General features: G+C 46.5%; 7 non-coding genes and 1 pseudogene across 7 annotated transcripts; all 8 read left to right on the forward strand.

The window, feature by feature from the left end:
* The first annotated feature begins 743 nt into the window (after positions 1–743).
* LOC140576130 (5S ribosomal RNA) lies at positions 744–862 on the forward strand. The gene has a single exon (XR_011981361.1). It is a non-coding gene; the product is annotated as a 5S ribosomal RNA (ribosomal RNA).
* A 1390-nt stretch (positions 863–2252) lies between these two features.
* Positions 2253–2371, forward strand: LOC140576434 (5S ribosomal RNA). The gene has a single exon (XR_011981647.1). It is a non-coding gene; the product is annotated as a 5S ribosomal RNA (ribosomal RNA).
* Positions 2372–3761: 1390 nt separating this feature from the next.
* On the forward strand, positions 3762–3880 carry LOC140576132 (5S ribosomal RNA). The gene has a single exon (XR_011981362.1). It is a non-coding gene; the product is annotated as a 5S ribosomal RNA (ribosomal RNA).
* A 1390-nt stretch (positions 3881–5270) lies between these two features.
* On the forward strand, positions 5271–5389 carry LOC140575614 (5S ribosomal RNA). Its single transcript, XR_011980886.1, has one exon. It is a non-coding gene; the product is annotated as a 5S ribosomal RNA (ribosomal RNA).
* Positions 5390–6779: 1390 nt separating this feature from the next.
* LOC140576133 (5S ribosomal RNA) lies at positions 6780–6898 on the forward strand. Its single transcript, XR_011981363.1, has one exon. It is a non-coding gene; the product is annotated as a 5S ribosomal RNA (ribosomal RNA).
* A 1390-nt stretch (positions 6899–8288) lies between these two features.
* Positions 8289–8407, forward strand: LOC140576134 (5S ribosomal RNA). The gene has a single exon (XR_011981364.1). It is a non-coding gene; the product is annotated as a 5S ribosomal RNA (ribosomal RNA).
* Positions 8408–9797: 1390 nt separating this feature from the next.
* LOC140576135 (5S ribosomal RNA) lies at positions 9798–9916 on the forward strand. Its single transcript, XR_011981365.1, has one exon. It is a non-coding gene; the product is annotated as a 5S ribosomal RNA (ribosomal RNA).
* A 2278-nt stretch (positions 9917–12194) lies between these two features.
* On the forward strand, positions 12195–12286 carry LOC140576007 (5S ribosomal RNA; annotated as a pseudogene).
* Positions 12287–12500: the final 214 nt, after the last annotated feature.

Below are 12500 nucleotides of genomic sequence, written 5' to 3' on the forward strand. Positions count from 1 at the left end.
CATGGGTCCCCGTTCTCGTTTCGGGGGGCTGATTTCCAGTTGTATTGAGTTTTTTTTTAAATTCTCCTCCCAGACCTGCCTGTATCTACAACAGTTGTTCTTTTGTCCCCCTAAAGCTTCACAGAGTTCTTTGAACTTGACATGGCGACGCCACTTCCCTAAGTCAAAAGGCTGGCTGGCCCACTCAGCCCGAGCCTGCTTCACCGGCATCCCTGCGACTCGCAACTCATCTCAGAGCGATGCTTCGCCCGGCGTGCTAGCGTGAGCTTTTTTCTTTTTTTTTTTTTGCCCGGCTTCCATATTGGTAGGAAGTAGCCTCTGCATTTATCCCGTATTCCTGTTGTACCTTAGTATGTGGAATTTAGGGGTGTAAATAAAAGGAGCCAAGACAGTTGAGAAAGATTTGTGATTTTGTAATTGTCCCGTTTCACGAGCCCATTCGACTCATGTGGCTTATGTGACTTTTATGTTGACAAGGCCGAGTCTGGCGGCCGGCGTTAGCCTTTGTTGCTGAATGTTCAAGTGTCAGCCAAAAGAGCAAGTTTTGTTGTTTTATTTTTTTTGTGAAAAGAGAAGGAGGACAGGAGAGAGCAATGAAATGTGTGATTGGTTTGAATGAGCTTGGTGGGGTTGCTTTGGAAGTAAGAAAGGAGGGCGAGTAAATGTGTGTCCCCTGTAGTGTGGAAAAGGCAGCCGTCTTTTGCCGCATGCTTATAAATAGGCTGAGTGGAAGCAGTGCTCTCGCTTACGGCCATACCACCCTGAGCACGCCCGATCTCGTCTGATCTCGGAAGCTAAGCAGGGTCGGGCCTGGTTAGTACTTGGATGGGAGACCGCCTGGGAATACCAGGTGCTGTAAGCTTTTGCCATCCTCAAGCACTTACATGCACATTCTTTCACTTGCTTTTCTTACTTTTACTCCATCTTACTTTACGCTTTCACAAATCTACAACGCATTACCCTTTCTTTTACATGTACGTCCTTGTGTTACATTTCATACGGCCTTTGGAGTCTTCAGAGTCGAAACATTTCAGCGTCAGATGCCGTTTAAGCCCACCTGCATGGCCTGCCATGGGATGGAAACCAATCAGTTGTAGTTTGGCTTAATTATAGCCAGTTGCTCTCAAAACAAAACACTGGAAAATATTCAACAAGAACTCTGTGGAGGGAATGCTGTGGATAAAAGTAACCCAAGCCTGCCAGTAGGGGTCAGTGTACGTTTGAGGAAACTGACAACATGGGGGGGAAAGTCTGTTACAGGATGTCAACGCAGAGCAGAACTACAACCAATCACAGTTGCAGCTCATGGGTGGGACAAGCCCAATATTTGCTGTTAAAAACAAACAAACAAACAAAAAAACACCTGCTAATTTAGATCACTTACTTAGGTCACATTAAAGCAACACATCACGAAAGGGAGTGAGCCGTGGGGCAATAACAGCACCGTTTCGTCACAGCCGTGATGTTTATTTCACCGTTACACGCAACCTCAAGTCATGGGCCGCCATTCATGGGTCCCCGTTCTCGTTTCGGGGGGCTGATTTCCAGTTGTATTGAGTTTTTTTTTAAATTCTCCTCCCAGACCTGCCTGCATCTACAACAGTTGTTCTTTTGTCCCCCTAAAGCTTCACAGAGTTCTTTGAACTTGACATGGCGACGCCACTTCCCTAAGTCAAAAGGCTGGCTGGCCCACTCAGCCCGAGCCTGCTTCACCGGCATCCCTGCGACTCGCAACTCATCTCAGAGCGATGCTTCGCCCGGCGTGCTAGCGTGAGCTTTTTTCTTTTTTTTTTTTTGCCCGGCTTCCATATTGGTAGGAAGTAGCCTCTGCATTTATCCCGTATTCCTGTTGTACCTTAGTATGTGGAATTTAGGGGTGTAAATAAAAGGAGCCAAGACAGTTGAGAAAGATTTGTGATTTTGTAATTGTCCCGTTTCACGAGCCCATTCGACTCATGTGGCTTATGTGACTTTTATGTTGACAAGGCCGAGTCTGGCGGCCGGCGTTAGCCTTTGTTGCTGAATGTTCAAGTGTCAGCCAAAAGAGCAAGTTTTGTTGTTTTATTTTTTTTGTGAAAAGAGAAGGAGGACAGGAGAGAGCAATGAAATGTGTGATTGGTTTGAATGAGCTTGGTGGGGTTGCTTTGGAAGTAAGAAAGGAGGGCGAGTAAATGTGTGTCCCCTGTAGTGTGGAAAAGGCAGCCGTCTTTTGCCGCATGCTTATAAATAGGCTGAGTGGAAGCAGTGCTCTCGCTTATGGCCATACCACCCTGAGCACGCCCGATCTCGTCTGATCTCGGAAGCTAAGCAGGGTCGGGCCTGGTTAGTACTTGGATGGGAGACCGCCTGGGAATACCAGGTGCTGTAAGCTTTTGCCATCCTCAAGCACTTACATGCACATTCTTTCACTTGCTTTTCTTACTTTTACTCCATCTTACTTTACGCTTTCACAAATCTACAACGCATTACCCTTTCTTTTACATGTACGTCCTTGTGTTACATTTCATACGGCCTTTGGAGTCTTCAGAGTCGAAACATTTCAGCGTCAGATGCCGTTTAAGCCCACCTGCATGGCCTGCCATGGGATGGAAACCAATCAGTTGTAGTTTGGCTTAATTATAGCCAGTTGCTCTCAAAACAAAACACTGGAAAATATTCAACAAGAACTCTGTGGAGGGAATGCTGTGGATAAAAGTAACCCAAGCCTGCCAGTAGGGGTCAGTGTACGTTTGAGGAAACTGACAACATGGGGGGGAAAGTCTGTTACAGGATGTCAACGCAGAGCAGAACTACAACCAATCACAGTTGCAGCTCATGGGTGGGACAAGCCCAATATTTGCTGTTAAAAACAAACAAACAAACAAAAAAACACCTGCTAATTTAGATCACTTACTTAGGTCACATTAAAGCAACACATCACGAAAGGGAGTGAGCCGTGGGGCAATAACAGCACCGTTTCGTCACAGCCGTGATGTTTATTTCACCGTTACACGCAACCTCAAGTCATGGGCCGCCATTCATGGGTCCCCGTTCTCGTTTCGGGGGGCTGATTTCCAGTTGTATTGAGTTTTTTTTTAAATTCTCCTCCCAGACCTGCCTGCATCTACAACAGTTGTTCTTTTGTCCCCCTAAAGCTTCACAGAGTTCTTTGAACTTGACATGGCGACGCCACTTCCCTAAGTCAAAAGGCTGGCTGGCCCACTCAGCCCGAGCCTGCTTCACCGGCATCCCTGCGACTCGCAACTCATCTCAGAGCGATGCTTCGCCCGGCGTGCTAGCGTGAGCTTTTTTCTTTTTTTTTTTTTGCCCGGCTTCCATATTGGTAGGAAGTAGCCTCTGCATTTATCCCGTATTCCTGTTGTACCTTAGTATGTGGAATTTAGGGGTGTAAATAAAAGGAGCCAAGACAGTTGAGAAAGATTTGTGATTTTGTAATTGTCCCGTTTCACGAGCCCATTCGACTCATGTGGCTTATGTGACTTTTATGTTGACAAGGCCGAGTCTGGCGGCCGGCGTTAGCCTTTGTTGCTGAATGTTCAAGTGTCAGCCAAAAGAGCAAGTTTTGTTGTTTTATTTTTTTTGTGAAAAGAGAAGGAGGACAGGAGAGAGCAATGAAATGTGTGATTGGTTTGAATGAGCTTGGTGGGGTTGCTTTGGAAGTAAGAAAGGAGGGCGAGTAAATGTGTGTCCCCTGTAGTGTGGAAAAGGCAGCCGTCTTTTGCCGCATGCTTATAAATAGGCTGAGTGGAAGCAGTGCTCTCGCTTACGGCCATACCACCCTGAGCACGCCCGATCTCGTCTGATCTCGGAAGCTAAGCAGGGTCGGGCCTGGTTAGTACTTGGATGGGAGACCGCCTGGGAATACCAGGTGCTGTAAGCTTTTGCCATCCTCAAGCACTTACATGCACATTCTTTCACTTGCTTTTCTTACTTTTACTCCATCTTACTTTACGCTTTCACAAATCTACAACGCATTACCCTTTCTTTTACATGTACGTCCTTGTGTTACATTTCATACGGCCTTTGGAGTCTTCAGAGTCGAAACATTTCAGCGTCAGATGCCGTTTAAGCCCACCTGCATGGCCTGCCATGGGATGGAAACCAATCAGTTGTAGTTTGGCTTAATTATAGCCAGTTGCTCTCAAAACAAAACACTGGAAAATATTCAACAAGAACTCTGTGGAGGGAATGCTGTGGATAAAAGTAACCCAAGCCTGCCAGTAGGGGTCAGTGTACGTTTGAGGAAACTGACAACATGGGGGGGAAAGTCTGTTACAGGATGTCAACGCAGAGCAGAACTACAACCAATCACAGTTGCAGCTCATGGGTGGGACAAGCCCAATATTTGCTGTTAAAAACAAACAAACAAACAAAAAAACACCTGCTAATTTAGATCACTTACTTAGGTCACATTAAAGCAACACATCACGAAAGGGAGTGAGCCGTGGGGCAATAACAGCACCGTTTCGTCACAGCCGTGATGTTTATTTCACCGTTACACGCAACCTCAAGTCATGGGCCGCCATTCATGGGTCCCCGTTCTCGTTTCGGGGGGCTGATTTCCAGTTGTATTGAGTTTTTTTTTAAATTCTCCTCCCAGACCTGCCTGCATCTACAACAGTTGTTCTTTTGTCCCCCTAAAGCTTCACAGAGTTCTTTGAACTTGACATGGCGACGCCACTTCCCTAAGTCAAAAGGCTGGCTGGCCCACTCAGCCCGAGCCTGCTTCACCGGCATCCCTGCGACTCGCAACTCATCTCAGAGCGATGCTTCGCCCGGCGTGCTAGCGTGAGCTTTTTTCTTTTTTTTTTTTTGCCCGGCTTCCATATTGGTAGGAAGTAGCCTCTGCATTTATCCCGTATTCCTGTTGTACCTTAGTATGTGGAATTTAGGGGTGTAAATAAAAGGAGCCAAGACAGTTGAGAAAGATTTGTGATTTTGTAATTGTCCCGTTTCACGAGCCCATTCGACTCATGTGGCTTATGTGACTTTTATGTTGACAAGGCCGAGTCTGGCGGCCGGCGTTAGCCTTTGTTGCTGAATGTTCAAGTGTCAGCCAAAAGAGCAAGTTTTGTTGTTTTATTTTTTTTGTGAAAAGAGAAGGAGGACAGGAGAGAGCAATGAAATGTGTGATTGGTTTGAATGAGCTTGGTGGGGTTGCTTTGGAAGTAAGAAAGGAGGGCGAGTAAATGTGTGTCCCCTGTAGTGTGGAAAAGGCAGCCGTCTTTTGCCGCATGCTTATAAATAGGCTGAGTGGAAGCAGTGCTCTCGCTTACGGCCATACCACCCTGAGCACGCCCGATCTCGTCTGATCTCGGAAGCTAAGCAGGGTTGGGCCTGGTTAGTACTTGGATGGGAGACCGCCTGGGAATACCAGGTGCTGTAAGCTTTTGCCATCCTCAAGCACTTACATGCACATTCTTTCACTTGCTTTTCTTACTTTTACTCCATCTTACTTTACGCTTTCACAAATCTACAACGCATTACCCTTTCTTTTACATGTACGTCCTTGTGTTACATTTCATACGGCCTTTGGAGTCTTCAGAGTCGAAACATTTCAGCGTCAGATGCCGTTTAAGCCCACCTGCATGGCCTGCCATGGGATGGAAACCAATCAGTTGTAGTTTGGCTTAATTATAGCCAGTTGCTCTCAAAACAAAACACTGGAAAATATTCAACAAGAACTCTGTGGAGGGAATGCTGTAGATAAAAGTAACCCAAGCCTGCCAGTAGGGGTCAGTGTACGTTTGAGGAAACTGACAACATGGGGGGGAAAGTCTGTTACAGGATGTCAACGCAGAGCAGAACTACAACCAATCACAGTTGCAGCTCATGGGTGGGACAAGCCCAATATTTGCTGTTAAAAACAAACAAACAAACAAAAAAACACCTGCTAATTTAGATCACTTACTTAGGTCACATTAAAGCAACACATCACGAAAGGGAGTGAGCCGTGGGGCAATAACAGCACCGTTTCGTCACAGCCGTGATGTTTATTTCACCGTTACACGCAACCTCAAGTCATGGGCCGCCATTCATGGGTCCCCGTTCTCGTTTCGGGGGGCTGATTTCCAGTTGTATTGAGTTTTTTTTAAAATTCTCCTCCCAGACCTGCCTGCATCTACAACAGTTGTTCTTTTGTCCCCCTAAAGCTTCACAGAGTTCTTTGAACTTGACATGGCGACGCCACTTCCCTAAGTCAAAAGGCTGGCTGGCCCACTCAGCCCGAGCCTGCTTCACCGGCATCCCTGCGACTCGCAACTCATCTCAGAGCGATGCTTCGCCCGGCGTGCTAGCGTGAGCTTTTTTCTTTTTTTTTTTTTGCCCGGCTTCCATATTGGTAGGAAGTAGCCTCTGCATTTATCCCGTATTCCTGTTGTACCTTAGTATGTGGAATTTAGGGGTGTAAATAAAAGGAGCCAAGACAGTTGAGAAAGATTTGTGATTTTGTAATTGTCCCGTTTCACGAGCCCATTCGACTCATGTGGCTTATGTGACTTTTATGTTGACAAGGCCGAGTCTGGCGGCCGGCGTTAGCCTTTGTTGCTGAATGTTCAAGTGTCAGCCAAAAGAGCAAGTTTTGTTGTTTTATTTTTTTTGTGAAAAGAGAAGGAGGACAGGAGAGAGCAATGAAATGTGTGATTGGTTTGAATGAGCTTGGTGGGGTTGCTTTGGAAGTAAGAAAGGAGGGCGAGTAAATGTGTGTCCCCTGTAGTGTGGAAAAGGCAGCCGTCTTTTGCCGCATGCTTATAAATAGGCTGAGTGGAAGCAGTGCTCTCGCTTACGGCCATACCACCCTGAGCACGCCCGATCTCGTCTGATCTCGGAAGCTAAGCAGGGTCGGGCCTGGTTAGTACTTGGATGGGAGACCGCCTGGGAATACCAGGTGCTGTAAGCTTTTGCCATCCTCAAGCACTTACATGCACATTCTTTCACTTGCTTTTCTTACTTTTACTCCATCTTACTTTACGCTTTCACAAATCTACAACGCATTACCCTTTCTTTTACATGTACGTCCTTGTGTTACATTTCATACGGCCTTTGGAGTCTTCAGAGTCGAAACATTTCAGCGTCAGATGCCGTTTAAGCCCACCTGCATGGCCTGCCATGGGATGGAAACCAATCAGTTGTAGTTTGGCTTAATTATAGCCAGTTGCTCTCAAAACAAAACACTGGAAAATATTCAACAAGAACTCTGTGGAGGGAATGCTGTGGATAAAAGTAACCCAAGCCTGCCAGTAGGGGTCAGTGTACGTTTGAGGAAACTGACAACATGGGGGGGAAAGTCTGTTACAGGATGTCAACGCAGAGCAGAACTACAACCAATCACAGTTGCAGCTCATGGGTGGGACAAGCCCAATATTTGCTGTTAAAAACAAACAAACAAACAAAAAAACACCTGCTAATTTAGATCACTTACTTAGGTCACATTAAAGCAACACATCACGAAAGGGAGTGAGCCGTGGGGCAATAACAGCACCGTTTCGTCACAGCCGTGATGTTTATTTCACCGTTACACGCAACCTCAAGTCATGGGCCGCCATTCATGGGTCCCCGTTCTCGTTTCGGGGGGCTGATTTCCAGTTGTATTGAGTTTTTTTTAAAATTCTCCTCCCAGACCTGCCTGCATCTACAACAGTTGTTCTTTTGTCCCCCTAAAGCTTCACAGAGTTCTTTGAACTTGACATGGCGACGCCACTTCCCTAAGTCAAAAGGCTGGCTGGCCCACTCAGCCCGAGCCTGCTTCACCGGCATCCCTGCGACTCGCAACTCATCTCAGAGCGATGCTTCGCCCGGCGTGCTAGCGTGAGCTTTTTTCTTTTTTTTTTTTTGCCCGGCTTCCATATTGGTAGGAAGTAGCCTCTGCATTTATCCCGTATTCCTGTTGTACCTTAGTATGTGGAATTTAGGGGTGTAAATAAAAGGAGCCAAGACAGTTGAGAAAGATTTGTGATTTTGTAATTGTCCCGTTTCACGAGCCCATTCGACTCATGTGGCTTATGTGACTTTTATGTTGACAAGGCCGAGTCTGGCGGCCGGCGTTAGCCTTTGTTGCTGAATGTTCAAGTGTCAGCCAAAAGAGCAAGTTTTGTTGTTTTATTTTTTTTGTGAAAAGAGAAGGAGGACAGGAGAGAGCAATGAAATGTGTGATTGGTTTGAATGAGCTTGGTGGGGTTGCTTTGGAAGTAAGAAAGGAGGGCGAGTAAATGTGTGTCCCCTGTAGTGTGGAAAAGGCAGCCGTCTTTTGCCGCATGCTTATAAATAGGCTGAGTGGAAGCAGTGCTCTCGCTTACGGCCATACCACCCTGAGCACGCCCGATCTCGTCTGATCTCGGAAGCTAAGCAGGGTCGGGCCTGGTTAGTACTTGGATGGGAGACCGCCTGGGAATACCAGGTGCTGTAAGCTTTTGCCATCCTCAAGCACTTACATGCACATTCTTTCACTTGCTTTTCTTACTTTTACTCCATCTTACTTTACGCTTTCACAAATCTACAACGCATTACCCTTTCTTTTACATGTACGTCCTTGTGTTACATTTCATACGGCCTTTGGAGTCTTCAGAGTCGAAACATTTCAGCGTCAGATGCCGTTTAAGCCCACCTGCATGGCCTGCCATGGGATGGAAACCAATCAGTTGTAGTTTGGCTTAATTATAGCCAGTTGCTCTCAAAACAAAACACTGGAAAGTATTCAACAAGAACTCTGTGGAGGGAATGCTGTGGATAAAAGTAACCCAAGCCTGCCAGTAGGGGTCAGTGTACGTTTGAGGAAACTGACAACATGGGGGGGAAAGTCTGTTACAGGATGTCAACGCAGAGCAGAACTACAACCAATCACAGTTGCAGCTCATGGGTGGGACAAGCCCAATATTTGCTGTTAAAAACAAACAAACAAACAAAAAAACACCTGCTAATTTAGATCACTTACTTAGGTCACATTAAAGCAACACATCACGAAAGGGAGTGAGCCGTGGGGCAATAACAGCACCGTTTCGTCACAGCCGTGATGTTTATTTCACCGTTACACGCAACCTCAAGTCATGGGCCGCCATTCATGGGTCCCCGTTCTCGTTTCGGGGGGCTGATTTCCAGTTGTATTGAGTTTTTTTTAAAATTCTCCTCCCAGACCTGCCTGCATCTACAACAGTTGTTCTTTTGTCCCCCTAAAGCTTCACAGAGTTCTTTGAACTTGACATGGCGACGCCACTTCCCTAAGTCAAAAGGCTGGCTGGCCCACTCAGCCCGAGCCTGCTTCACCGGCATCCCTGCGACTCGCAACTCATCTCAGAGCGATGCTTCGCCCGGCGTGCTAGCGTGAGCTTTTTTCTTTTTTTTTTTTTGCCCGGCTTCCATATTGGTAGGAAGTAGCCTCTGCATTTATCCCGTATTCCTGTTGTACCTTAGTATGTGGAATTTAGGGGTGTAAATAAAAGGAGCCAAGACAGTTGAGAAAGATTTGTGATTTTGTAATTGTCCCGTTTCACGAGCCCATTCGACTCATGTGGCTTATGTGACTTTTATGTTGACAAGGCCGAGTCTGGCGGCCGGCGTTAGCCTTTGTTGCTGAATGTTCAAGTGTCAGCCAAAAGAGCAAGTTTTGTTGTTTTATTTTTTTTGTGAAAAGAGAAGGAGGACAGGAGAGAGCAATGAAATGTGTGATTGGTTTGAATGAGCTTGGTGGGGTTGCTTTGGAAGTAAGAAAGGAGGGCGAGTAAATGTGTGTCCCCTGTAGTGTGGAAAAGGCAGCCGTCTTTTGCCGCATGCTTATAAATAGGCTGAGTGGAAGCAGTGCTCTCGCTTACGGCCATACCACCCTGAGCACGCCCGATCTCGTCTGATCTCGGAAGCTAAGCAGGGTCGGGCCTGGTTAGTACTTGGATGGGAGACCGCCTGGGAATACCAGGTGCTGTAAGCTTTTGCCATCCTCAAGCACTTACATGCACATTCTTTCACTTGCTTTTCTTACTTTTACTCCATCTTACTTTACGCTTTCACAAATCTACAACGCATTACCCTTTCTTTTACATGTACGTCCTTGTGTTACATTTCATACGGCCTTTGGAGTCTTCAGAGTCGAAACATTTCAGCGTCAGATGCCGTTTAAGCCCACCTGCATGGCCTGCCATGGGATGGAAACCAATCAGTTGTAGTTTGGCTTAATTATAGCCAGTTGCTCTCAAAACAAAACACTGGAAAATATTCAACAAGAACTCTGTGGAGGGAATGCTGTGGATAAAAGTAACCCAAGCCTGCCAGTAGGGGTCAGTGTACGTTTGAGGAAACTGACAACATGGGGGGGAAAGTCTGTTACAGGATGTCAACGCAGAGCAGAACTACAACCAATCACAGTTGCAGCTCATGGGTGGGACAAGCCCAATATTTGCTGTTAAAAACAAACAAACAAACAAAAAAACACCTGCTAATTTAGATCACTTACTTAGGTCACATTAAAGCAACACATCACGAAAGGGAGTGAGCCGTGGGGCAATAACAGCACCGTTTCGTCACAGCCGTGATGTTTATTTCACCGTTACACGCAACCTCAAGTCATGGGCCGCCATTCATGGGTCCCCGTTCTCGTTTCGGGGGGCTGATTTCCAGTTGTATTGAGTTTTTTTTTAAATTCTCCTCCCAGACCTGCCTGCATCTACAACAGTTGTTCTTTTGTCCCCCTAAAGCTTCACAGAGTTCTTTGAACTTGACATGGCGACGCCACTTCCCTAAGTCAAAAGGCTGGCTGGCCCACTCAGCCCGAGCCTGCTTCACCGGCATCCCTGCGACTCGCAACTCATCTCAGAGCGATGCTTCGCCCGGCGTGCTAGCGTGAGCTTTTTTCTTTTTTTTTTTTTGCCCGGCTTCCATATTGGTAGGAAGTAGCCTCTGCATTTATCCCGTATTCCTGTTGTACCTTAGTATGTGGAATTTAGGGGTGTAAATAAAAGGAGCCAAGACAGTTGAGAAAGATTTGTGATTTTGTAATTGTCCCGTTTCACGAGCCCATTCGACTCATGTGGCTTATGTGACTTTTATGTTGACAAGGCCGAGTCTGGCGGCCGGCGTTAGTGAAAGAATGTACACTGGAAAATATTCAACAAGAACTCTGTGGAGGGAATGCTGTGGATAAAAGTAACCCAAGCCTGCCAGTAGGGGTCAGTGTACGTTTGAGGAAACTGACAACATGGGGGGGAAAGTCTGTTACAGGATGTCAACGCAGAGCAGAACTACAACCAATCACAGTTGCAGCTCATGGGTGGGACAAGCCCAATATTTGCTGTTAAAAACAAACAAACAAACAAAAAAACACCTGCTAATTTAGATCACTTACTTAGGTCACATTAAAGCAACACATCACGAAAGGGAGTGAGCCGTGGGGCAATAACAGCACCGTTTCGTCACAGCCGTGATGTTTATTTCACCGTTACACGCAACCTCAAGTCATGGGCCGCCATTCATGGGTCCCCGTTCTCGTTTCGGGGGGCTGATTTCCAGTTGTATTGAGTTTTTTTTAAAATTCTCCTCCCAGACCTGCCTGCATCTACAACAGTTGTTCTGTTGTCCCCCTAAAGCTTCACAGAGTTCTTTGAACTTGACATGGCGACGCCACTTCCCTAAGTCAAAAGGCTGGCTGGCCCACTCAGCCCGAGCCTGCTTCACCGGCATCCCTGCGACTCGCAACTCATCTCAGAGCGATGCTTCGCCCGGCGTGCTAGCGTGAGCTTTTTTCTTTTTTTTTTTTTGCCCGGCTTCCATATTGGTAGGAAGTAGCCTCTGCATTTATCCCGTATTCCTGTTGTACCTTAGTATGTGGAATTTAGGGGTGTAAATAAAAGGAGCCAAGACAGTTGAGAAAGATTTGTGATTTTGTAATTGTCCCGTTTCACAAGCCCATTCGACTCATGTGGCTTATGTGACTTTTATGTTGACAAGGCCGAGTCTGGCGGCCGGCGTTAGCCTTTGTTGCTGAATGTTCAAGTGTCAGCCAAAAGAGCAAGTTTTGTTGTTTTATTTTTTTTGTGAAAAGAGAAGGAGGACAGGAGAGAGCAATGAAATGTGTGATTGGTTTGAATGAGCTTGGTGGGGTTGCTTTGGAAGTAAGAAAGGAGGGCGAGTAAATGTGTGTCCCCTGTAGTGTGGAAAAGGCAGCCGTCTTTTGCCGCATGCTTATAAATAGGCTGAGTGGAAGCAGTGCTCTCGCTTACGGCCATACCACCCTGAGCACGCCCGATCTCGTCTGATCTCGGAAGCTAAGCAGGGTCGGGCCTGGGAATACCAGGTGCTGTAAGCTTTTGCCATCCTCAAGCACTTACATGCACATTCTTTCACTTGCTTTTCTTACTTTTACTCCATCTTACTTTACGCTTTCACAAATCTACAACGCATTACCCTTTCTTTTACATGTACGTCCTTGTGTTACATTTCATACGGCCTTTGGAGTCTTCAGAGTCGAAACATTTCAGCGTCAGATGCCGTTTAAGCCCACCTGCATGGCCTGCCATGGG

This window comes from Salminus brasiliensis, chromosome 13, assembly GCF_030463535.1.
Source record: "Salminus brasiliensis chromosome 13, fSalBra1.hap2, whole genome shotgun sequence".
NCBI classification, from domain to species: Eukaryota; Metazoa; Chordata; class Actinopteri; order Characiformes; family Bryconidae; genus Salminus; species Salminus brasiliensis.